The 26601-nt window shown below is 44.5% G+C and overlaps 1 protein-coding gene across 1 annotated transcript in view; it reads right to left on the bottom strand.

Moving 5' to 3' along the window:
• Positions 1 to 26601, bottom strand: part of BICRAL (BICRA like chromatin remodeling complex associated protein) — a 1536848-nt gene that overhangs the window by 1082975 nt on the left and 427272 nt on the right. The gene's annotated exons all lie outside the window — the stretch shown is intronic.

Here is a 26601-nt window from a genome sequence, read left to right as displayed (position 1 = left end):
GTGTGTGTGTGTGTGTGTGTGTGTGTGTGTGTGTGTGTGTGTGTGTGTGTGTGCGCAAGCGTGTGTGTCTAGGATATTTTGTAGTATTTTTGAGCCTGCTATGGTGTAACAGTTAGTAACTAGGAAATTGTTGAGGTAGCATTTAGGTAATTAATCAGATAGTAGTATTTATGGTGGTAATAGGAGTGGAGGAGTATGATTAAGAATGGGTTTAGGAGAGGGTGTTGTGAAGCAGTGTACAGTAAGAACAGGTATACATGATATAAAAAGGAAAATCTGTACACTGGGTCAAACAGGGAAAGGTTGTGAGACTCAGCAGAGAACGGGAAAATGTGACTGGATTAATAGTGGAAGCAAAGTACAGTTGTGTACATTTACCCTAAACGTAGATGTTCGTGTTCGAGTGTATTCACTGTTGCAGTCATCACATTTGGGTTATCTGACTGCAGGTAGCCCTCAGTCGGCTTGAATACCAGAGTCTTGGGATTTCTGCATCGAATGCTGTCGCTTCTTCCAAGACATCAGGACGTCATGGGTATAAAGCATGCAGCCAACGCCATTACATCAGTTTTTCTTGCCCCAGATGTCAGGAGCCCCCACAATAGGAGGCATTTACATGGTGTGGAACACCCCCAGTACAAAGCAAATACCAATGTTATAAGATATGGCCAAACAAAAAGGAATAGGTAGAAGTATAGAGATAAGTTAGGGGGGCTGGAGGGAGGGTAACCAGGAATGCAACAGTGAATACACTCGAAAATCTACATTTATGGTAAGTGTACACAACTGTACTATGTTCTTCGTGTTTCACTATTGCAGTCATCACATTTGGGTTGATTCCCAAAGCTGAGGATGGGTGGAGGCATTCAAGAAGCATTAGGGCAGGCAAGCAGGCCCTGTAAGACTGCTGTAGCAAATCCAGCTCTGGATTTAGAAAAAAGAGGTAAGTGCTAATGCTTGGTGAAGGTGTGTACAGAGCTCCAGGTTGCAGCTTCCAGGATGTCCCTGGCAGGGACTCCCCTGAGAAAGGCTGTAAAGGCTGATGAAGCCCTAGTGGAATGAGTTCTGATTCCCTGTGGGGCAGATTTTCCATGATATTTGCAGCACAAATTGATGCAGTGTGCTATCCATGTAGAAATGGTTTCCTTTGAAATGGCCTTGCCCTCTGCCCCTATAGCAAAGCTTACTAGCAGCTGGTCAGATTTTCTGAAAGGTTTAGTCCTGTCCAGACAGAGCCTAAGCTGCCTGTGCATGTCCACGGAGTGCAGGATCCTTAACTTTTTATTCTGGGGATTAGGGAAAAAGGTTGGCAAATAAATGGATTGGTTGAAAGCCACACTAGATATCACCTTTGGCAAAGTAAAGGTACCAGGCTGGAGTGGGAGCTCTCCGGGGGGGGGGGGGGCTCAGTATTATAATAAGCTGAGATGGCAGAGGCATGAATCTTAACTGAAGAGAAGGATAGGCCTTTGGGGAACGTTTCTGTTAAGTAATCTAGTATATGAGGTAAGCTGGGTACAGTTATGTCCATTCCTTGAGAATGGCTCCAAGAACAGTATATTTTCCACTTTCTGAATAGGATTTTCTAGTACTAGGCTTTTTGCCTCCAGGATGACATCCAGCACCTGTTTATTGAGGGTTCAGGGGATGAACCAGGCTGTTAGATTCAGGGTTTGTAGCTGAGGATGCAAAATTTGGCCCTCCTGCTGGGACAGCAGGGAGGGGGTCTGGGGCAGGTGCCAAGGTGCCAGTACTGTCAGACTGTGCAAAGGTGGGTACCAATGATGTCGTGGCCAGTCTGGTGCAGTCAGGATTGTCCTTGGCTTGTCCTGTTTGATCTTTAGTAGAACCTTCGAGAAGAGGGGCAGAGGGGGAAAGGCAAAGACTGAGAGGTTTTCCCATGTAAAGGACAGAGCATCCACTTTCCATGCTTGGCTGTTAGGAGTTCTGGTGCGATAGTTGCTCAATTTAAAGTTCTGAGGGGAAGCAAAGAGGTCCACCTCTGGTGCCCCCCAACTGTGGATCAGCAGCTTCAATGATTTGGGCTCCAGTTTCCACTCGTGCGGGTCCATTAGATTTCTGCTTAAGTCGCCTGCCAGTGAATTTAGTTTGCCTGGCAGGAATTTAGGTTGCAGATGAACTTGATTGTTCAAGGCTGTGATCCACAGAGCCATGGCTAACCTGCAGAGTGGGTAGGAATGGGTTCCCTCCTGCTTGTTTATGTACCACATAACTGTGGTGTTGTCTGTCTTTATCAATATTTGCCCTGGAAGAATAAGGTGTTTGAAGGCTGTCAGAGCATTCTTTACAGCTAACATTTCTTTTTGACTGATATGCAGGTGCATTTGCTTTGGGCTCCATTTGCCCTGAATACCTTGTCCTGCCATATGAGCCCCCCATGCATAGTCAGATGCGTTTGTTGTTAGGGATCTGGCAGCAAGGGGTAGAGCGAAAGGGAGTCCTTTGTTGTGGTAGTAGGCCTCTGCCCAAAAAAGGAACTCTGCCCTTAGGCAAGGAATGATAGGAGTCACTGTTTCCAGGTCCTGAGAATGTTGACACCAGAGATATTTTAAGTACAATTGAAGTTTCCTCATATGCAGTCTTGCATATGGAATTTGTAGAATGCAAGAGGCCACGAGGCCAAGAGCCACACACTCCAGGAATCTAAACCTTGCCATCACAATAAACAAAACATGCTGGAGGGATAGGTTCCTGACCCAGAGACTCCCCAGACTCTGGAACAGACTGCCCATAGATGTCAAGCAGAGCACCTCTTTGGGCCTCTTCAAAAGGAAACTTGATGACTGGATGGGACAAAGGAAATTCACCCCAGTGATTACGTCAGTCGCCCTGCTAGACAGGGGACCAGGGAAGTAAATAGTGTGGGAAGAAATAGACAAGGGAACTGTTATGGCTATGATTGTATAGGCCCTAGAGCCGATAGCCTAGTACCAACCTATGAAACCTAGGGTTTGCTGTATTTTTCTTGCAGATAGCTGGGTTTAGGCGGCCAGTAGACTGAAGAAGTTTGTCAAATACATTTGTTTTTCTGGAGTGAGGAATGCCATCTGGGAAGTTGTGTTCAAGCTTGCGCCCAGGAATGCAATCTGTTGGCCGGGTACCTGATGTGATTTCTTTTTGTTGATGGTGTACCCCAGTGAAGTTAGAAGTCTCTTTACAAATGTCAGGTGCTGGAGTAGCAATTCCTGACTGTCTGCCTGAATCAGGCAATGGTCCAAGTATGGGTAAATTTTAATTTTTCTCTGCCTGCAATATGCAATGGCTGGAGCTAGGCATTTTGTGAATACCCTGGGCACAGCAGATAAGCCAAAGGGAAATGCAGAGAACTTTTAATGTATAGAGTCTGCTCTGAAACATAGGTATTTCCTGCAAGATTCCCTTATGGGGATGTGCAGATAAACTTCTTTTAAGTATAAGGTGGCTAGCCAGGAGTCCTTGGCTAGCACAGGAAGCAGCAGTTAGAGAGTAAGCATCTTAAACCTTGGAACCATCAGGAAGGTGTTGAGAATAGACAGATCCAGGATAGGGCATCAAGATTTTTCTTTCCTGGTTACCAGAAACAGTCTGGAGTAAAAACCTTGTCCACTATGCTCTGCTGGGATAGGCTGAATAGCCTTGATACTGAGAAGAGAAAGTACTTGCTTTTGGGCCTCTGCCCACTGGTTCGGGGGAGGACTGGCCATCCGCTTGGGGTTGGCAGTGAGTGGAAGTAGAATCTGTATGCCTGGGATACAATGTTAAGACCCATCTGTCATGGGTGATGTACTCCCAGTTTTTTGCATGTAGGGCAAGTTTTCCTCCTAAGGGTGCAAGTACTTGGGCAAGGCTTGGAAGAGTTAAGGATAAGTCACTGTGAGACTTGACTTTACCATAGGATGGTGGCTTATTACTCCCTGTTTTAGAGGTGGGAGCACTCCCTTGCTTAGATCTGTGCATACCCTGAGATTGTAATCAAGGTGGTCTGCTACCCCTGGATTAGGACTGAGAAGGTTTGGGAGGGACTGGAAAGAACCAGTCTTTAAAAGGCCAAAGCCTACTGAATCTAGATGGCTGTACCTGTAAGAAATACTTAACAGTTTGCATAGATTTAGCTTTTTCCTCCATCTTTTTGAGGACTTCTTCTGCTTTATTATCAAACAGGCATTCTTGATTTAATGGTGCATCTAGTAATATTGCTTTGACACAGTCTGGCAAGATATGTTCCTTAAGCCAAGCATGCCTTCTAAGAACAGACCCAGTGACAGCAGCCTTGCAAGATGCTTTTAAGGCATCAAAACCACATTGCAAAGTATGTTTTCCAACTTGGTTAGCATAATGCATTAACTCTTGTAAATCTTTATGTTCTGCACAATCAGGAATCAACATAATTTTCAGTTTAATTAGCTCCATAACATGTTGCTGATACTTTAACATATGAAACTGGCAATTTAAAGCCCTGATGGCAAGAGTCGCAGAGTTGTATATCTTCTTACCCCATCTGTCTAAAGCCCTAGAGTCCCTGTCCAAAGGGGTAGGGCTTTTGGCTGTTGTAGCCTTAATCTTCTAGGTCCCTGGGAAATGGTCTGTGGATCCGCAATAGGATTCTTAAAGAGAAACTTGTGGGAGTCAGGTACTCTGTAGTACCTGTCAGGATTCCTGGCTGCTGGAGGCAAGGTATCAGGGGTAACACTGGATTCCAAGAAGACATCATATACAATTTCCAAAACAGGGGGTACAGCTAGAAGCCTGTGTTGAGGCAAGTCTAAAAATTCTCTGAGTCTCTCTTTGGACTGTGGGTAGTCCTGGCATTCCCAGCAGACATGCTCTCTTAAGGTATGCAAGGTTTCATCAAAAGAGAAGTCCTCTGGAGGGGAGGCAGATGGGATGGAATCCTCTGTATCTGAATCCTCATAGGAAGATAGGGGAATGTCGTGGTAATCAGCGGGATCTCACAGCATCATCGGACTCATGGACTATTGGATCAGAAGGAAAATCCTTTGTCTTATAGAGGGAGAAGGCTGGCTTCCCCTAATTAAAGTTATAAGGTCTTCAGCCATTTTAAGTATTTGTTTCCGTGGCATGGGAGCTTGAGCATGCGCTTTGGTCGTCGGTTTTCTAGACATAGTGCAAACTCTGGGCCTGAGAAACTCGGTAGTTTTACTCAAAAACGAAGAGGTCGGTTTAATAGAAACATCAGAAGGTTGGAATACACCCTCAGAAGCTGGTGCCTGCACAGCGGTTCTGGACCCATCCAAGGTAGAGACATCCGCAGGTTCCATAGTCGAAGAAGCAACTCGCGGCATACCGGACTCTGAAAGGGTCTCAGCAAAGGCCTGCAAATCTGTAGACGCAGTTATCAGGGGCTGTGAAGGCTCCTCACTGAGTACCTGCCTATCTTTGTCTTTATCCTTACGTTTTTTTCAGAAGATCGGTAATCGGAGGGCTTATCGAAGCCATTTCGGAATAAGGAGAACGAGAAAGAAAGAATTTGCCCAACGATGAAATGTTCGGGAGTTGAACAAGGCACAAAATCGACAGCGAGGAACATCGTGGTCTGGGCCTAAACAGGTGATACAGTAAGAATAAAAATCTCTGTGAGGTATTTGCTTTTCACAGGCAAGACAATTATTAACTTTTTCTGACATCGGTTAGAGCAAGAAAAAAGGATCCCCAACAGGGTATTTATCTTTTAGAAGACTTCAGGTTTGAAACTCGAAAAATGAAAATTTCAGAAAGCGGCCGACCAGCACTTGTGAACTGCTTCTGCTTCGGACACTGCGCGGCAAGAAAAGCTGATGTAATGGCGTTGGCTGCATGTTTTATACCCATGACGTCCTGACGTCATGGAAGAAGTGACAGCATCTGATGCAGAAATCCCAAGACTCTGGTATTCAGACCAACTGATGGCTACCTGCAGGCAGATAACCCAAATGTGATGACTGCAACAGTGAAACACAAAGAACATATGCACAGGAGAGATCACATTGTGGAACCATGCTATAAGTTTTATTTAAACAGTAAAGAAAAATCAGATGCAAAGAGTAGCTGGAAGTTTTCATTTTGGGCCATGGCACAGTACACACCCAAGTCTCCCATCTGATGCCTCATCTCTCAAGTTAGCTGCCAACAAGGCAGCTTGGCTGTCAGTGGTTTCCGACAAATAAGTGCTAAACATTTTTGTCAGGGGTTACAAATGGCAGTGGAAAGACCACCTGCCTCCTTTCAGGGGGTTCCCCCTCATCCACCATGCCAGAATTTGTTATTCCCTCCTATTTCCCAGCAAATGTTGGACTTGGGAATCATAAAACCAGTCCTTCGTTTAGAAAGAATGACAGATTTCTAATCCAGAATTTTTTTGCTTCCCAATAAAGACCAGTCATGGAGACTGGTGTTGGACATTTGTCAAGGTCCCCAAGTTCAAGATGCTCACCATGCAGACAGTGCTTCCTCTGTTGCCGGACAACTGCTTCATAGTGACCCATGACTTGAAGGATGCCCATTGTATCCTCATTACTTATCATTTCAGGGGATATCTGAGATTTGTTGTGTGTGGCTTGCTCTATCAGTTTTCTGTATTGCCCTTTGGGCTATCCACTGCACCAAGAGTGATCACAATGAATGCCTTGATCCAGTAGTGGTCCACTGTTGGACTCTCAGGATTCACATATTTCCATACATGGATGACTTGCTGATCTGTGCAGAGTCTGCATCCAGGTGTTTTGAATCTCTGCAGATGGTCTCTACCTTTTTCTCCAATCTAGGATTTAAGATGAACCTCCGAAAGTTGTGTTGGACACACTCACAAAGACGCATCTTTTTGGGGTGCTTGATTGACTCCAGTATGAGAATGGACTTTCTGCCGAAAGAAAAGTATCTGTCATACCAGAGAGTGTTTCTGAAATTCTCCAAGAGGACTGTTGCCTTATTGACAGAATTCCTAAAAATTCTTGGACTGATGGCATCCATGTTTCTCATAATACCACTGGCCTATCTTCATAACAGAAAAATTCAAAGGTACATCAACAATTGTTGAACGCAAATTCTCCATTCCTTGGAATCCCAGGTGCCAGTACTGTCCTTCATCAGACAACAGTTACAGTGGTGAAGAGATCAGCTGAGTGTCAAATCCAGGGCTTCCGTTCTCCCCTTTGGTGTCTGTACATTCTTGTCCAGACAGATTTGTCTGACTTCGCCTGGACAACTGGACAGCTGTGTTAACAGAGATGCAAGTGCAAGCCACTTAAGAGTCCAAGAATGCATGGAAGTACATCAATATCAAGGCGATGTTGGCAGTGATTCATGCCTTGAAAGTCCTTCACCACCTCTCGACTCTGGGTCCTCTTCTAGTGGTTATGGACAACACCACAGTGATGTCAATCCTCAACAAACAAGGGTGTAGAAGCTATTACACTCTGTGCCGGTTGGCAATGATAGCTGGGGATCAAGCTTCTCAGTATTCTCCAACTCTTCAGGCTTCATGCATACCATTGGAGCAGAACATTGTGGCTAACAGATTAAGCAGATCCTGGGCATACCCACATGATTGGAAGCTCAAAGTAGTGAAGCTACAAGATCTACACCAGATGTGCAGAACACCTCAAATAGATCAGTTTGCCTCCTTTCAAAACAGACAGATGGGGAGATTATGTTCCAGACATCTTTGCAGTCAGTCTCACTCCCTGATGGGAGTGTTTGTGTATGCATTTACACCCTTTCCACTGATTCACAAGTTACTTCTGAAAGATCAAAGAGAAATGTCAAAGATCATTGTGGTGGACCTCTATTGGAGCAGGCAATCGTGGTTTCCCTGTTAATGGTATTGGTCAATGGCAACTACCACAGACTTCTTTACATGCTGGATCTGCTCCCACTGTCTCATGGGTGACTGGTGCACCACTATTTGAAAAAAATTCAGTTGCCAGCCCAGAAGATTCAGTCTTGGCTCTGTTTAGGCACTTGTTTCAAGAGGATGTACAGCAGGTGTTAAAGGAGGCCAGAAATCCTGCTACTATAAAATTTTATGTTTACAAATAGATGAGATTTTCTAAGTGGTGCTTAAATGGGAAAAAAGCTCTAGTGAGATTAATATCCCTCTGTTGTTGAAATATTTGTGCGGATTACTTCAAGATGGCTTATTATGTGTGTCTATTAAGGTGTATTTAAGTGGTCATCTCTGCTTGTCTGCCAATGGAGCCTCATCTTTCTTCTTCACTTTTGGTAAAACCATTCATGAAAGAAGCATTGTATACAAGACCCCTCACAAGCAAATCTCTCCTTCGTGAGACCTAAATTATGTTCTTGAAAAACTGACCTTACCACCTTTTGAGCTGGCAGCTCAGGCTGATGTCATTTTCTTAACGTGGAAAACTGTTTTGGTTATTGTTGTGATATGTGCAAGCAAATTTCTGAGCTGCAAGCTCTCATGGCAGGACAACCTTACCTGATTTTTCCCCAGATAGGGATGTGTTATACATTATCATTCATTGCTGAAAGTGGTCTCAGAATTCACTCTCAGTCACTCTACGTTTTCTTTCCAGAACCTAAGAATACATACTTTAAAGAAAGCGGAGGGTTTATCTGAGCAACCTTGCTATCATAGGCTAGGACCATATCCAAATCTCCAGGAGTCTTTCAGAGGGGGATGGCGGGTGGGTTGTAATGAATGAATGAAGATCAACAACACGGATGGAACGTTATGCTAAGAACATAACTTCTTTATCTGATGTTAATCTTCATTTATTCCTTATTGATGGGACAGAGTCCCTAGCTACTTTGTTTCCTGGGAGGCCCTATGGAAGGATATTCCTGAGTACCATTGAATGAAAGGAAGCTCTCCCCCTGGAGACCATGTCTAATTTGTAATGCGTGATAAAGGTATGAGGGGTGGCCCATGTTGCCGCTACACAAATGTCATCCATGGAAGCCCTTGTATGGAAGGCAAAAGATTTTGTGACCGATCTGGTTGAATGTGCTTTGACTTTAGATGGTAGGGAAGCTTTGTTCCATTGATAAACAAAGCAAATGCAATCTCTCAACCATTTAGATAAAGTAACTTTGGAAACAGGTCTTCCCAATCTTGGTCCTGAGAATGATACAAATAACTGGTCAGATTTCTGTAATGATTTAGTTCTGTCAAGATAAAAATGCAATTGTCTATGCACATCAAGCAAATGTAGTGAATATTCTCCTTCATTAGAAAAATTAGAAAAGAAAACTGGTAGATCAATCATTTGATTAACAGTCAAGTCAGAAATAACTTTGGGTAAAAAGGAGGGTGTAGTCTGGAGAGATACCCTGTCCTTAGGGAACACTATGTCAGGATGTCTTATGCATAAAGCTTGCAACTCAGAAATTTGTCTTGCTGAGGTAATGGCCACCAAGAACAGAGTTTTCCAGGATAAGAATTTCAGATCACAACTGGCAGCAGATTCTGAATGAAGAAGACTGGATAAATAATCAAACACTATAGAAAGCAGAACAGAAAAAGGGTTCACTCCCTTTTTATGAGACCAAATTATGAATCTTTTCCACTTGCTTAGATACAGTTTCCTGGTCAATGGTTTATGGGAAGCCAGAAGAATGTGGCAGACAGCGGAGGATAGATCGCTTTTTCCTGGTGATTACTGGAAGTAGAGGAACCAAGCTATCAGCTTGAGGCTGGATATGCTCGGATGCATCACCCCCTTTGGGTGCGACAGCAATTCCAGAGTTGAATCCAGAATCCATGGTTGATGTACTATGTGAGGTCAAAGAAAGGGAAGCCAAATTTGTTGGGGCCAGTAGGGTGCAATGAGGATGACTATGCTTTTCAACTGAAGAGCCTTCTTCAATAATTGCGGGATCAGAGGAAGCGGAGGGTAGGCATAAAGAAGTCCCGTGGGCCAATCATGCACAAGATCGCCCCTCGAGGACACCAACATGCGAGGGGAATTAGGACAAAGTAGCTGCTGCATTTGTGATTTGCGGGGGATGCGAACAGATCACAGCAAGACTGGTCCCAGCAACTGAAGATCTTTGCCACTACAACAGGATTGAGGGACCACTCGTGAGGCAGGAGAATGCATCTGCTCAATCTGTCTGCAATTATGTTGGAATTCCTGGGAATGTGCATTGCTATCAGAAAGCGGTTGGAAGCTATTGCCCATTGCCAAATTCTCATGGCCTCTTGACACAACGGGTAGGACTTGGTTCCCCCTTGTTTGTTGACATACCAGACTACTGAGATGTTGTCAGACTGGATGGCAATTGTTCTTGAAGGGAGAACAGGTTGAAATGCTTGCAATGCTAGAAGCACTGCCCTCAGTTCTAGAACACTGATATGCAGGTTGGCCTCCATGGATGACCAAGTGCCTTGGACTGTCTTTCCCTGGAAATGCTCCCCCCCAACCAATCAGGGAGGTGTCTGTGGTCACTATGGCTCTGGGCTGAGAGGGGAGAAAGGGCGACTCCATAGGTGCTCTTCTGGCTTCATCCACCAAATCAAATTGTGTTTGCACCTACTTGTTACCCTGATTTGAAAGGACATAGGATGAGTCAAAAGGGACCATTGAACATGTGAGAGAAACAGACATATGTAGGTTTTGTGGAACCAAGTTGGAAACAGTTACACACCTTATTGCTGGTTGCGATGCTCTAATGGCAGAGGGACTATATACTGAAAGGCATAATAATGTGGCGAGATTGTTACACTGGAGATTGTGCAAACATTATGGTATCGAAGTGGCTGAAAAATATTGGAAACATGAGCCACAGAGAATCATAGAACATGATGAAGTTTACATCACATGGGATCACTCAATATCAACAGTCCAAAAGATAAATGCTAGAAAACCAGACATAGTGATCCAAGAAAAGAAGACAAAAGTAGCATTGATCATTGAAATTGCCACACCTAGTGACTATAGTGTCTTGAGTACAGAGAGAGACAAAGTCATAAAATACCTTGATCCGCAGACAGAAAAGAGAGCCATGTGGAAGAAAGATACCCAGACAGTTCCAATAGTAGTAGGAACAACTGGTCTTATAAAAAAGAATTTACAATCATATTTAGATATGTTATCAATTCATAACACCGTATGAATTGCAGGAGGAGTCATTGCTGGGCACATTTCGGGTACTGCGAAGAGCACTTTTGGCTATCATCAAAGAGTGAAATAATACTAATTTCATGAAATTTAATCGTACTCTGACTTAGGAATGGGGTCCATTCCCGTCATGGTATTAGAAACCCAAAAGACTTGGAGAAATCAAAAAGAGTGAGACCATTGCACTAGCAAAAGCCACTGTACAAGTCTCATGTGTAGGAAGGGGAAGAATCTAAGTATGGCATGGATTGACTACAAAAAAAGCCTCTCATAGTATCCCACATTCATGGATAAAAAGAGTGCTTAAAAATGTATAAGATACACCCTACAGTGATTTACTACATTACAGTAACCATGAATCAGTGACAGACCACTTTGCAATTAAGCCATGATAAAGGACAGATTATCATCCCAGGGATAAAAATTCAAAGGGGGATATTCCAGGGTGACTCTCTGTCACCATTGCTATTCTGCCTTGCCATTAATCCATTAAGTTGTTTACTAACAGCTTAGGCCATGGCTGCAATTTGGCTTTTAGAAAACAACAAAGTCTAATGACTTCTCATCTTCTCTTTGTTGATGATTTAAAACTGTATAGCTCATCAGATGAGGAAATGAAAGCACAGCTGCAGGTTGTCAAAACTTTTTCAGATGATACTGGAATGTCATTTGGTCTTGATAAATGTGCAAAAGCAACCTTTAAAAAAGGAAAAGTCTCTCTGTTGATCAGTAGCAGTGAACAACATTCAGCAGCCTTGCTTGCCCCTGTGGGAGTGGTTACTGACTTGAAACTGTAGTTTTATTGGCCATTTTGGGTCAATTCCAAACTCCTTCATCTTCCTCTGTTAAAACCCTCTTTTGCGCGGTTTTGCGCGTTTTTGTGCATAGCGCAACAGTGGGCAGCGCCACCTAATTGGGTTTAAACTATTCCTGGCTCCACAAAGTCTGCTCTTCACTTTTTCCCTTAGAACTGCTCTATCTCTCAATTTAAACACCATATTCTCATTCTAAGGCCCTTCACTGGTCCAATTAAGTAATCCTACAAGTTAGCACTATTAAACCATAAGCACTACTTACTCTTATACTCTCTACGATTACCCTGTCCTCTATTGGTCCGTCTTAAATTCAGTTTCCCTATATTACTCTAGCATGTCCAAAGGTCAGTCAATGGTTTCCTCTCCAGTCCAGCTGGTGAATCTGGGAATTTTGAGGCAATGTTACAACTGTCTCATGTACACGGACAACCCTCTCCTCCTCCAAACAGGTTCAAATATATGTGAGAGATGCAACTATTTAGCCAAACTGGAGGCTGAGCTCTCATCTCAAAACTGGTGCAACCAGTCAGGAGGAGAAGGTAACCTCACACAACACAATTCCAGTATCACATAGTCCCACCACATCAGCGAACCAAACACATAAATACACAAAAACATACTCGGAGGCTCTAAATAAAAATCTACCTAAGCAACAGAGACCTCCAAAGCAGACATCCAAGCAAACGCTACCTCAAAAAAAAACACGCACAACACATAGCCCACAAAGTCAGTGTGCCAAGCAGCCACAGCCCTTAAGGCTGAATAACACACCTGATACTCTTGTAATAGGTGACTCTATTGTCAGACACACTGACGTCCCGCTCACCAGGCTGAATAAAGAGAAAGTCACGGTGATCTGCCTGTCGGGTGCTAGGATCTGCCACATAACGCAAGCACTCAGGTCACTCCAAAGCAAATACAAATATGACTCAGTCATTGTACATGCTGGCGTGAATGACCTGAGACGTACCTCCCTGGACTACATGAAAAGAGACATAGAGGAGCTCTCTGATCATGTAGCCCAGGCTGGTATGACCCTGACCTTGAGCAGCATCTTACCCTCACCTAGAATGATGCCACAGTACAAAGATAAAATGATCGATTTTAACAATTGGCTAAAATTTTGGTGTCATTCAAAGGGGATCCAGTGTCTGTCAGCTTGGGATGACATGCTCGACACGCCACGTTGCTTCGCTAGGGATGGCTTGCACCTGTCACCACTGGGCTTTCGGATATTGGCAAAGGCTCTTGCCACCCCCATAGTGCCTTTTTCAGGCAAGGCTCAAAAGTCAAACCCACCCCCATAGACAGCACAAGGAACAAGAAACTAAGGGTAATGCTGCTTAACGCCAGAAGTCTTAACCTCAAGATGCACGCACTCAAAGCTCTCCTCAGTATGGAGAACATAGATATCTGTGCAGTGACAGAAACCTGGTTCAAGGTTCCAGAGAGCACCCCAGCACTACCAGGCTATACCTCATATCATGCTTTTTGGCCCCAAAACCCGGACCGAACCACAAAAGGAGGGGGAGTTTCCATATTTATCAAGGATATCCACACCTCCAGGTTAGTGGCATTGCACGAAGTATCGGAGACCATCCATGTGCAACTAACAGTGGGCAAGACTGCTTTTCAGTTTATAGCATCCTACAGACCACCCTCTCAAAGTCAGGAATCCCACTCGGCTTTCCTGAAAACATTGGAGAACATGAAGATCTCTCCGAACACCATTATATTGGGCGACTTCAACTACCCAAACATTGGCTGGGAGCACTACTCAAGCCCCAGCACCTTAGCCCAAAGGTTCCTGGAAATTATAAACTCAAATGCTATGGAACAACTAGTCACCACTCCCACAAGAGGGGACAACATACTAGACCTGATCATTACCAGCATGGGGACTCTATGCTCCACACCAGAAGTATATCCCTCATTGGTAAGATCAGACCATAAATTAATTTCACTGGCTGTCCACATCCCGACCCCACCCCCAGCCCAGAAAACCACAGTGAAAAACTTCTCAAAAGCGAACTTCTCACTTCTCAAAACCGAAGTGGAATCCTTCAAGGCCCCAGGGCCAGTGGAAACTATGGCCCAAACTGCAGAATCCTACATAAACGCATTCTACGGACATCTCCAGGAATGCATGGATCATGCTATCCCAAACAAAACAAAGACCCAATCATCCAAAGGCAGGCGTCCAGTCTGGTGGACCCCTGCCATAAATAAACTGTACAACAGAAGGAGGAAGCTACTACATGATAGAGCAAAATCCCTAATAGGGAAGGCATCTCTGATCAGTACTAGCAAAAAATTACGATCCCTCATAAAATCCTCCAAGGCCAGCTTCGAGAGAAAAATTACACAGGACACCAAAGACAATCATAAGGCTTTTTCAGTTATGTTAGAAACCTGGGATGCAACTCCCAGACTTGTTCTGAGTTGATTCTAAACGACAAAAAATACACTGTACCCACAGACATCGCCAATATCCTGGCAGACAGGTTCAGTGCAAACTTCTCCAGCCCCCCCCCAAAAGAGCAAGTATCTATCCCGGCAGAGGACTGCCTCCCAAACATCTCTGATGCTCAGGTGAAGGCTGCCCTCTCCAAAGCAAAAAACACTGCTTCCATGGGACCAGATGGCGTCCCAGGTTGCGTCCTACATGAACTCCAAGAGGAACTAATCCCTCAAATAAAACAGCTATACAATCTCAGCCTCACTACAGGATATGTGCCCACAGAATGGCGTGCAGCAACAGTGGTCCCACTCCACAAAGGTGGAGCCTCTACGGACCCTGGAAACTATCGCCCCATAAGCCTGACTAGCTTAGTCTGCAAGGCTATGGAGAGGATCATCATGGAGCTCATAAACAAAGACATTGGGGACCTACAGACACTAGATCCTACCCAGTTCGGCTTTGTCAAGGGCAGATCCTGCCTTTTGAACCTGGTTGACTTCTTCGAAACAGTCACCAAAGCCATAGATGAAGGGAAGGTAGTCCACACAGCCTATCTTGACCTTGCAAAGGCATTTGACACAATACCCCACTCAGGCACCATAGATAAGCTATCCAGCTTAAATATAAACCCCTATGTCACAAGATGGGTCGCAAACTGGCTCAAAGACAGAACCCACAGAGTGAGAGTTGCTGGAGCCATGTCAGACTCGAAACCGGTCACATGTGGCGTCCCACAGGGTTCTGTCCTGGGACCACTCTTGTTCGGTATATACTTTTCCGAGGTACAGGCAAACGTGGGAGGACTATGGCTCACCAAGTTCGCAGACGACTGCAAACTGGGCGCCATAATCGACTCTCCAGCTGACACAAACATCCTACAAAAAGGTCTCACAGGGACAGATAACTGGTGCCAGCGCCATGGTTTAAAGCTAAATGCCAAAAAATGTATAGTCATACCCTTTGGCAAAAACAATGTGCCCACAAATTACCACAGAGGCGGAAACCCATTAAGTACAGAGAAAGTTATTAGGGACCTGGGGACCCAAGTTGATAGCAATCTCTCCTTTGAAAACCACATTGCCAAAGTGGTTAGAAAGACCTTCTACATAGCCCACCTCATCACAAAGGGTTTCACATCTAGATCAAGAGAGGTAATTGTGCCCCTTTATTCATCCCTCATCAGGCCCATCATAGAATACAATGCCCCTTTTGGGATGTACCTTACCCGACACCTGCAGCAATTAGAAAGACCCCAAAAGTATCTCACCAAGAGGATCAAGGGTCTCAAACAGATTCCATATGCTGCTCGGTTAAAAAAACTCCAGCTCTACTCAGTTGCATACCGCCTACTTCGAGGCGATCTATGCCTGACATACAAAGCTATGTCAAATCCAGAATTAATGGACATGCTCCACCTCAGTAAATCTAAATCCCTTAGAGCCACACGCTCGAGGAACTTGTACCTCAGCACAGAAATAAATAGAACTTGCTGGAGGGACAGGTTCATAACCCAGAGGCTCCCTTCACTCTGGAATAGAATTCCAGTTCATGTGAGGCAGAGCACCAGACTGAATCTCTTCAAGAAGAATCTCGATAGGTGGATGGGGGATCGTAGGTTTGTCCCAGGGATTACTCCTGTGTCACTATTAGACAGAGGCACAGTAAACTAAACCTTAAAAAGGGCACAGTATACTCAAATCAAGGGGTGGCGTAAGCCATACAGAATCGGGCTAGGCTTATAATTGCCCCAGGGCAGATAGCCTAGTATGAACCTATGAACCTATGAAAACTTCAGCACCAGGAAAACATCAGTTTGGGACAAGAATATGATATAAAAGAACTTGAGCAAGAGGGAGTGTATAAATACTTGGGAGTTGATGAAGGATCAGCAATAAAACATGAACAAATGCGAATGAAGCTCAGTAAGGAGTATTTCAGAAGACATAAATTAATCCTGAAAATAGCACTGACATCTAGGAACAAGATACAAGCGATAAGTCAATTTGCTGTCTATCCTAACTTACAGTTTTGGAGTGACTGACTGGCCTCAAAAAGTGTTGGATAGATTGGATATTAAAACAAGAAGGATGCTTCATGCTCACCAAATGATTTATAAAAATCAGTGTATACCAAGATTATATATTCCCCGTTCTGAAGAAGGGATGGGCCTCCTTGAAATTGATTACATGCACAGATCTGCAATCGTGGGACTCCACACATATCTACTGACCTCACAAGATCCAAATGTAGTGAAAGTTTTGAAACATCAGGAGAATAAATCTAAGATGACACACTGGTTTACAAAGTCCATTGAACATGTGGGAGAAACAGACATATGTAGGTTTTGTAAAACCGAATTGGAAACAGTCACACACCTTGTTGTTGACTGCGACCCACTAATGGCAGAGGGACTGTAAACTGAAAGGCATAATAATGTGGCGAGACTGTTACACTGCGGATTGTGCAAACATTATGCTACTGAAGTGGCTAAAAAACACTGGAAACATGAGCTACAAAGAATCATAGAAAATGACGAAGTTTATATCACATGGGCTCACCCAATACCAACAGTTCAAAAGATAGATGTAGAAAACCAGATACAGTGGTCCAAGAAAAGAAGACAAAAGTAGCACTGATCATTGAAATTGCCACATCTAGTGACTACAGTGTCTTGCGTAGAGCACAGTCATAAAATATGCAGGCAGAAACGACAGCCATGTGGAAGAAAGATGCAGGCAGAAACGAGTCATGTGGAAGAAAGATACCCAGACAGTTCCAATAGTAGTAGGAGCAACTGGTCTTATAAAAAAGAATTTACAATCGTATTTAGATATGCTACTAGAGTCCCAGTGGTGGTGCTGCGGTAGCGTTGTCGCCTCACAGTAAGATGCTGTCAGGTTCGATTCTCAGCTAGAGCGTCTTCTGCGTGGAGACATGCGTGAATGGGCGTACCTTCGTTGAAGGTTGTCCATCAGGGCTGGTAACTCGGCACGTAAAAATCAACTACCAATCATTAGCAGACCGGAGTTCCGCTGTGGCGGCCCCTAATCGGGAAAAACCAAAAGACACAAACAAACATTTAGATATGCTACCAATTCATGTAACACCGTATGAATTGCAGAAGGAGTCATTACTGGGCACATTGCGGGTGCTGCGAAGAGCACTTTTGGCCGACATCAAAGAGTGAAAAAATACTAATTTCATGAACATTAATTGTACTTTGACTTAGGAATGGGGGCTATTCCCGTCATGGTATTAGAAACCCAAAAGACTTGGAGAAATAAAAAAATGGCAGAGAGCATTGCATTAGCAAAATCCACTTTAGAAGTCTCATGTGTTCTTGCTAGTGGGAACTACTGTTATCGATGCTGTCATTGACCCTTGTAGTTGGGAGGACTGCCTGAGCTGGAGCTTTGTCCTGACAGAGTATCACCTGGAGTTGAGACCTGAGCCTTTCCAGCCTGTGGAGTGGGAGGGAGACTAGGCAAGACTGAGTATTGAAAGTTGCCCCTAGAAACTCCAGTTTTTGAAAAGGAGTCAACTTGCATTTGTCTTTGTTTACTGTTACCCCTACGTGATCCATTAGTTGTACGGTGTACTGTATAGCTGAAACCAGTAGATGCTTGATTGGGGCGGTAAGGAGCCAATCGTCTAAATATGGAAAAACCTGGAATCCTTGTAGTCTCAAGTGAGCTGTTATCACTACCATGCATTTATGAACACTCTGGGGGCCGTAGAGAGACCAAAGGGCAACACTCGGAATTGGTAGTGATTGACTCCCAGCTGGAAGTGGAGGAATCTTCTGGAGCATATGTCCATTTTTATGTGGTAATACACATCCTGAAGATCTATCGAGCACATCCAATTGTCTTTCTCCAAAAAAGGTAGAATAGACTGAACCGTGACCATCTGGAATTTTGATTTCTTGACAAATCTGTTCAGGATGCTGAGGTCCAGAATTGGCCTCCAGACCCCTGTCTTTTTTGACACTAAAAAGAACTTTGAGTAGAATCTGGATCCTATATGGTCTGGTGGGACTGTTTGGATGGCTCTTTTTAGAAGCATCATTTGAATTTCTTGAGTTGCTGCTTCCCTTTGACAAGGTGGAATGTCAGGAATACGCCTTAGCAGCCTTGAGTAAAGACTGAAAAGGATGTGATAACCTCTGGCAATTATCGTCTGCACCCAAAAATCTGTGGTTATCGTTTGCCAGACAAGGTGGTGCAGAGAAAATCGTCCCCAGACTGCTTCCAGAGGTAAGCAATCGGGCCGCTCTTCAAGAGCACTGATAGGGCTGACCAGAGAAAGAATCTCTGGATCCCTGATTACGCGGACCCCTTCTGTCTCTGTAGGGGTGTCTTCCGGTTGAGTTTCCCCCCTACCCTGGGGGGAAACCTCGCCACATGTGTCACAGAAAGCACCCTGGGATTTCTTGTACCACATCTTTCCACTCTTCTGATTCCTAGAGTAGGGTCGTTGGAGGCTGGAAAAACGTACGCCTACGGCAGACAAGGTCTTACCGTCCTTTTCACACCTGGCTGAAGAGTCCTTTACCTTAGGGCCAAAGAGAGAAGAGGCCTCTATGGGGGCATTAAGGAAAGAAGACTTAAAGGGATTTGAAAAATCAGACAGGCGCATCCAGGCGTGATGTCTTGTGACAACGCCTGCACCCGCTGCTCTAGCCGCTCCTTCGGTAGAGTGAGAAATCAACCGCATGGACAAGTTAGAGATAGATTCCAAGGTGGCAAGCTGTGAGCAACTTTGTCACATACCTCATCAGAAACTGCTCCTGCCAGGTAGAGTTCCGAGATTAGGTCTCTCTGCAGCTGGGTAAAGTGTGCCAGATAGTTCAAGGACGGAATGACAAAGGTCACTGAAGAATGCACCCACTTCCCTATCTATTGCCCAAGACTCCCTGTTAGGGGGATGGACAGTAGAGCTCTCCTCAGTGAGCTCTTTCTTAGTGGCCGCCGCCACAACCATAGCATCTACTGCTAGGCCCTTGGACCTGTGTGGATTACCCTTTGGAGGAGAAAAAATTTTGTCTGTTCTCCAGAGGATAGGTTCAACGGTATCAGGACCCTTCCAGGCATGCTGCACAATGAGCTGAACCAGGTCACCAGCAGGCGGGGGCACCCTGGAAGTAGCGGGCCAAGCACAGATAGCCTGCAAGAATACAGACTCCTGCGAGGATGGAGTGGTGGACTTTCAGTCTCCCCGCTGCTTCAGGATCTCCAATATGTGTTTGAAGGAGACATCCTCAAGGGGCGATCGTAGGGATCATTCCCCTTCATTGTAGTCTGTATCTTTGGTGAGGGATTCTTCAGGGGAATCCACGTGCTTCTTCTTGCACAATCTCTTGCAAGGTACCTCCTGAGGTCCTCTGAGGAGGACTCTGCAGAGTGGGTACCTTGTGGAAGGATGTCTTAAGGTTCCTGTGTCCGGTGTCCCTGAGTAGTAGGCTGTGTCAACTGTGGCTCAGAGGAAAGGTATACATGGGTCTCCAGTGCCAAAGGGACCAGCTGGGAGCCTGCAAAGGCAAGTGCCATCTCCATCACCTGGAAAGCAGGCCCACCCGAAGAGGGAGGGGTGCCTGGAACAGAGAAAGACAACCTCAGGATTGGGGTCACACCCTGCTGCGACGAACCCACTCCCAGGGAAGGAGCCACGAGAGGACCCGGTTCTGTCAATGCAACCGGAACCGTAGTAGACAGTGCCATGGAAAAAACAGGCACTGTACTAGGGATCATGGTGCCGACAGACCAGTCTCGATCCCGAGGATAGCCTGGTTTCGGGTGAGTCGATAGCCAAAGGGTAGACTCCGAAGCCATGGTAAGGTCTACCAATGGAACCAAAAAAGCTGGAACTGGGGTTGGTGTCAGTGTTGAAGGCTCCAATACCTCCAGGAAAGTCGAAGGAGGAAGATATGTAGGAGTCCATGGAGAAAAATCAATGCCAAGAGGGAGGTTGGTACTGTTGTCATAATCGGTGTTGCAGTTGGAGCTTGGGGCATGGGTGCTGAGGACAGCACCATAGCCAGCTGCTGAGGTGTTGGAACCGAAGACAGCACTGTGGAGGGGGTTTGAGGCCCCAGTCCCGAGGAAGTTTGTGCCAATTTAGAAATTTTAGCTTTCGGCTCAGTCGATTTAGATTCACTGACATGAGGAGAGGATGGTAAGGATTTACTGCTCTTTTTATGTTCCTTCTTTGCAGGGGATGAGCACTCTGTCTCAAGAGATAACCTCCGTGAAAGGAGATTTAAGCATAAGCTTATTTTCACATTCCGCTAAAGTGTGAGAGTTAAATCCTTTACATATCTGACAAGGGGGTTTCACAGATAGGTGTGGTACCCCGAGACAGTAGACACAGGACACACAGCTGTCTCCATTAGGCATTTTCCTGTCGCACTGGTCACAGTGCTTGAAACTAGTTGTTCCCTTTTTTCAGACATATTAAGAAGAAATATACAATTTAGCCACAAAAACAGTCAAATCACAGAAACACACTCACAACAACAGAGAAGAAAAATATATATATTTTTTTTACAGTAGAGGAGGAAAAGGAGAAAGGGGAATACCAACAATGGTACTAGGAATTACCTCAGAGGTAAGGGAAGGGCTGTACCAGCAATGGTACAAAGAGCACCAAACTTGGTAAAAAGGAGGAAAGAAAGAGAGGGACACTCACGTGGATAAGCAAAAAGTATGTGATTAACAATACATTAATTAAGTATATGAAACAAAAATCAAGAAAGGTTTAAGAGAGAAAAAAATTTGAAATGACTTAGCTGAGAGCTGGCCTGACACAAGTCTTGATGCAGTATGCGGCAAACGAGATCTGAAGTAATGTAGGGAGGGCCACTATGGGTAAAAGCTTAGCTCGAGAGCTTTTTTGGCTGGAGCAAGCTTGTTATAATGGCCGATTCGGTTCCGAGGACAGAACCGACCTCCATCAGTAAGAAATGAATGAAGATTAATAACATCAGATCGAAGGTTATACAGTCCTTCAGCCATTTAGCCAGAGTATCCCTAGAAACTGGTTTGCCCATAGTAGCAGAAGAGAAAGAAACAAGTGATCAGATTTTCTAATTTCCTTTATTCTCTGAAGGCAAAAATGTAATAATCTATGCACATATAGTAAATGCAGACAATAGTCACCCGTGTTTGAGAAATTGGGGAAAAAATACGGGAGGCTGTACAATCTGATCGATATTCGTCTGGAACACTGTCTTTGGTAGAAAGGAAGGATTTGTTCGCAAGGAGACCCTGTCCTTATTAAAAATTAGATAAGGAGGTTTGCAAGATAAGTCTTGTAGCTCAGATATACTCCAGGCAGAAGTAATAGCAATCAAACATAAGGTTTTCCAAGATAAATACTTCAAATTACAATTTGCGGATGGTTCCAATGGGGAATTAAATTACAGACGGTAGCACCAGATTTAAGTCCCAAGGTGTAGAAAGGTATTTGTATAGGGGTCTGAGCATTAAGGTTCTCTTCAGAAAAGCTTTGCAAAGTTTATGGGACATTAGTGCTGTATCATTTACACCATTATGAAAGTTTGAAATTGCAGCTAGATACACTCGTATAGTTGAGGAAGATGCTCCTGCCGCATTACCAGATGGGTCATTGGTTGGTTCAGTAAGGACCATTGGGACGCTAACAGCCATCGAAGAATCTGCATGTGAAATCTTGCAAGGGGAACTAAAGTGATGGATGCTGACATTGATCCTAGAGTCTGTAACAACAGTCTTGCAGTCACCTTTTTGCTGCAAACAAGCTGACTTGTGATTTTACTCTTTGAAGTCTTTCTGGGGGAAGACATGTGATGCTGGTGTTTGTGTTTATTATCCCTCCTATGAATTCTAACTGTTGTGTTGGTTCTAGTTGGGATTTTCATAGTTTATAATGATCCCCAGCGAGGAACAAGTCTGAAGAACATAGTCTCTTGCCTGTAACAGTAGATGTCTGGTGGGAGCGGTAATGAGCCAGTAGTTTAAGTAGGGAAACATGCGGAATCCTTGCAGTCTGAAGTGAGCTGCTACCACTGCCATGCATTTGGTGAACACCCTGTGGGCTGTAGTGAAACCAAAGGGCAGGGCTCTGATAATGACTAGCTCTCAGCTGGAAGTGCAGGAATCTTCTGGAGTGCTTGTCCATTCTTACATTCTTATGTGGTAATATGCATCCTGAAGATCTAGTGACCACATCCAGTTGTCTTTTCCTAACAACAGAAGTACAGACTGAACTGTAACCATCCAGAATTTGGTTTGCTGAACTGACTTGTTTAAAATACTGAGATCCAGAATCAATCTCATGTCCCCTGTTTTCTTTGGCACTAAAAAGAATCTTGACTAAACTCCGAATCTTATCTGGTCTGGTGGGACTGCCTGAATGACTCTTTTGTCGAGCAGTTTTTGAATTTTTAAGACTGCTGCAAGCCTCTGACTGGGTGGAACATGTGGGATTATTTTGGATTGTCTGGGTTTCTTTGAAAATGGGATATTGTAACCCCTGGTTATAATCCTCTGCACCCAATTGTCTGTTGTTATCCTTAGCCAAGTAGGTAGGTGCAGGGATAATCATCCCCCGACTGCCTCCAGAGGACAGCAATTGGCCAACGTTCAGGAGCACCGATAGGAGTTACCAGGGAAAGAATCCATGGAACCCTGATTTTGTGGGCCATCTCTGCCTCGAACAGGGCGTCTTCCATTGTAACTCCCCCCTCTGCCCCAGGGGAAGTCGTTGCCACATGAGTCATGAAAAGGTCCTTGGGATTTTTTAAACCACAGCTTCCCACTTCTCTGGTTCCTGGAGTAAGACTGTTGAGGACTGGAAAAGAGTACGCCCATGCAGAGAAAGGGTCTTTCCATCCATCTCACATCTAGCAAGGGTCTCTTTAACTTTGGGGTCAAAAAGGAATGTTCCTTCAAACAAAGCACTGACAAAAGAAGACCTGAATGGCTCCACAAATTCACATAAGTGCATCCAGGCATGTCTCCTTATGGCTACTCCAGAACCTGCTGCCCTCTGTCCTTTCAGCTGCATGTGCAATGAGCCTCATTGGATGAATTACATATCAAATCAAGGGTTGCCAGCTGGGAAGCTACTTTATCCTGAGCTCCCTTACCTACTGCTCCTGTCAAAGTATCTGATGGTTCCTTTATCAGATCTCGTTGAAGTCTCATGAAATGTGCCATAAAGTTCAAGGACCTGAGAGCGAAAGTCAATGAAGCGTATACGAGCTTCCCAAATCCATCTATCATCCTAGACTCTTTATTAGCAGGATGGATAGTAGGACTCTCATCAGCAAGTTTCTTTTTGCTGGCTGCCACTACCACTATGGCATCTACTGGTATCCCTTTAGCCCAATACTGTTGATCCTGAGGAGCAGACAAAATACGGTCTGGTCTCTTAGGAATTGGCTTGATGGAATCAAGTATATTCCAAGCCTGCTGTGCAATCAATTTAATCAGATTGTCAGCGGGCGGAGAGATCCAAGAGGTAGATGGCCAGGCACAGAAAGCCTCCAGGTATACAGATTCCACTGAAGAAGGCTGAAGGGAAGTCCAGCCACCCCACTCTTTCAGGATCTTTAGTATGTCTCTAAAGGAGACCTCTTCCAGGGGTGACTTTGGGGAACCTTCTCCTTCATCAAAATCTGTATCTTCTGTGCAGGACTCTTCAGGGGAGTCCAAGTGCTTCCTCTTGCACTTCCTCTTCAGGGGTATCTCCTCAATGAGATGGGCCAGAAAGGTGTCTGAAGAGGACATGAGTACCATGGATGGATCTTGAGGTTTCTGTGCCTGCTGTCCCAGGGTAGAGGGTGAAGGGCGCTCTGGGCGAGTACGGCAGGGTTGTTGGCCCGACGAAAGTGGTATCAACTGTGAGCCCGCAGTGGACAAGGCCCTCTCCATGGCCTGGAAAGCAGGCCCCTCCCCCATAGAGGAATGTGAGCTTAGAACCGAAATAGACTCCTTTGGTACCGTGTTCACATCACACACTGAGGAAGCTGCCTGCAAAGCCAGAGTCAAACTCATGTGCGCCGAAGCCCCAAAGAGCATGGACAGTGCTGAAAACACCTGAGTGGAACCATGCTCTCCGGAACCAACAACAAAGCCGAAAACTCCTTCGGTTCTGAAACCGCTTGAATGGAGGAGAGAAAAGGTTCTGAAATTGTTTGGTCCAAAACAATAGTGGACGCCAAAATTGTCGATGCAGAGGTAGGCAGTGATGGCACCAATGGTGGAAGCAGTTTCCCAGTCGATTCTGCTAACTCTGGGAAGTGGGGACATCTTAGCCATTTTCACTGGCAGTTGCGACGAGACTGTCGGCACCAAGTGGCTCCTCTTTTTAAATCCTTCATGTCTGGATAAAGAAAAAGAAGGGGAGCTAACATCAGTTTTTGATTTGACAGATCCAGATATGGCCTCATCGAAGCTGGAGTTTATCAGGTCTTTTAAGATAAGTTTGTTTTTTCTTTCTATGAGGGCCCGGTGACTGAATCCATGACAGACAGCACAGTCTTCTTGAAGGTGCAGCGGGCCCAAGCAATAGACACATACTGTAAGTCAGAGTTTGGTAACTTACGATCTCACTTCTAACATCCTTTGAAGCCAAAAGTACCTCTAGTATTTTCAGCCATAGCAAAAGAAACACATACACACAGAAAGAAAGGCGGAAAGATACGTTTTTTTTTTTTTTTTTTAAGCACAGGGGAAAAAAAGTCGTACCAACAATGGAACGAAAGGCTTACCTTAGTGGTAATTAGGGAAAGGAAGAGAAGAAAGGTACCAACAATGGTACAAACAGGTTACCTTAATGGTAAACAGAAAGCGAAATAGAGAACTACCAATGATGGCATTAGAAGGAAAACACTGCTCGTGCTAAGGAAAAAAGGGCTAATAGAGGAGCTGGGTAAGTGAAAAATAGACAAGAAATCACTAACAAAGAGTTTTAAAGAAAAAGACACTTACAGTTTGAAGAAATTAAGCTTGCACAAGAGCTGGCAGGTTAAACACATCTGGCACTACAAGTGTCAAATAAGATCTGTGGTAATCCTGTGAGGAGCATTACGGGTACAGCTGAGCTCAAGAGTTTTTGGAAGGTGTGAGATGGAATAACGTCCGAGTTGGTTCAGAGATACAAAACTGAACCCACAATCAAATATTAAATGAAGACTGAAAACATCAGATCAAATCTTATCTGGTTTGTAGCGGCAGCTCCTGGTGGGGGGATCAACGGAGGGTACTGCTTTTAGCTGTAGACTTCTCAGCTTCCTTCACTATGTCAACCAGACAAAAAGAGACAGAGACAAATATTTACATTACTGAAAGGTAGACAGATAACTATATTTGAGAGGAGTAGTTGGAAAACAAGGCAAGAGAGGAGTGAAGTGAGGGAGCAGTGCAAGAACATGCTAGAAAGTACAGGAGAAATCTGGGGTGTTAATTCAGCTTTTTCTTAAACAAATTACAATCTCTAATGAGTTCAGAGGAACTGCTTTTAGGAGATGGAAGTGGCTAAATGAAGGGCAGCCAAAGCCAAGTTTGTAAAATGCACTGCTGGCCAGCGGTCTCCTAACAGCAAACTGATGCTCGTAAATCCAGTCTGCCAAACTTCTGAATGTTTTACTCATGTAACAGTAAGCACAGTTCCAGCATTGTGCTATGCAGACTACGTCTAAAGGTTCACACATCTCTTATCCTTAGCAGATGACCTAGGTTTTAGGACTGGAGAATCTGTTACTGGCACTCTCCAGGGTGGGCACTAGGCAAATTCTTCTTAAAGATACATCATGGGTGTCTGGTTACTGACAGTTGACAGGACAGAAAGACAAACATGTTCAATATTTCTTCCTAATGCCTTTAACTCTCTTACAGATAAACAGGGGGTAGCAATCTCTAAGGATTTAGTCTCAAGATAACCTTCACAGTACTGACAAAACTGCTCTAACTGCAAAATAATCCAGACTGTGCAATAGCATTACAGCTCTGTCTTTGCTATATGCCTCTCTAGTTCCGTAATCACTCAACCTGGCTAAATTAGCCTAAATCGTACTGGACCTATCAGAAGGGGACTAGACACAGAGGACTGGATGTTTACCTTTGCTTTAGAATTTTGATGGGTCTGAGGATATTATCAGTAAACTTTCTGATATACCCTTTCTCAATAAAGTTGCTCCTAAGCTACAAGTCATGTAAGTAAATTGCTTTGTAACACTGTTTTGGAAAAAGGTCTGATG

This window comes from Protopterus annectens, chromosome 1.part0 (genome assembly GCF_019279795.1).
Source record: "Protopterus annectens isolate FY-2018-M chromosome 1.part0, PAN1.0, whole genome shotgun sequence".
Lineage (NCBI taxonomy): Eukaryota > Metazoa > Chordata > Ceratodontiformes > Protopteridae > Protopterus > Protopterus annectens.
Note: the sequence above shows the minus strand (reverse complement) of the source record. Positions and strands in the feature narration are given on the sequence as shown.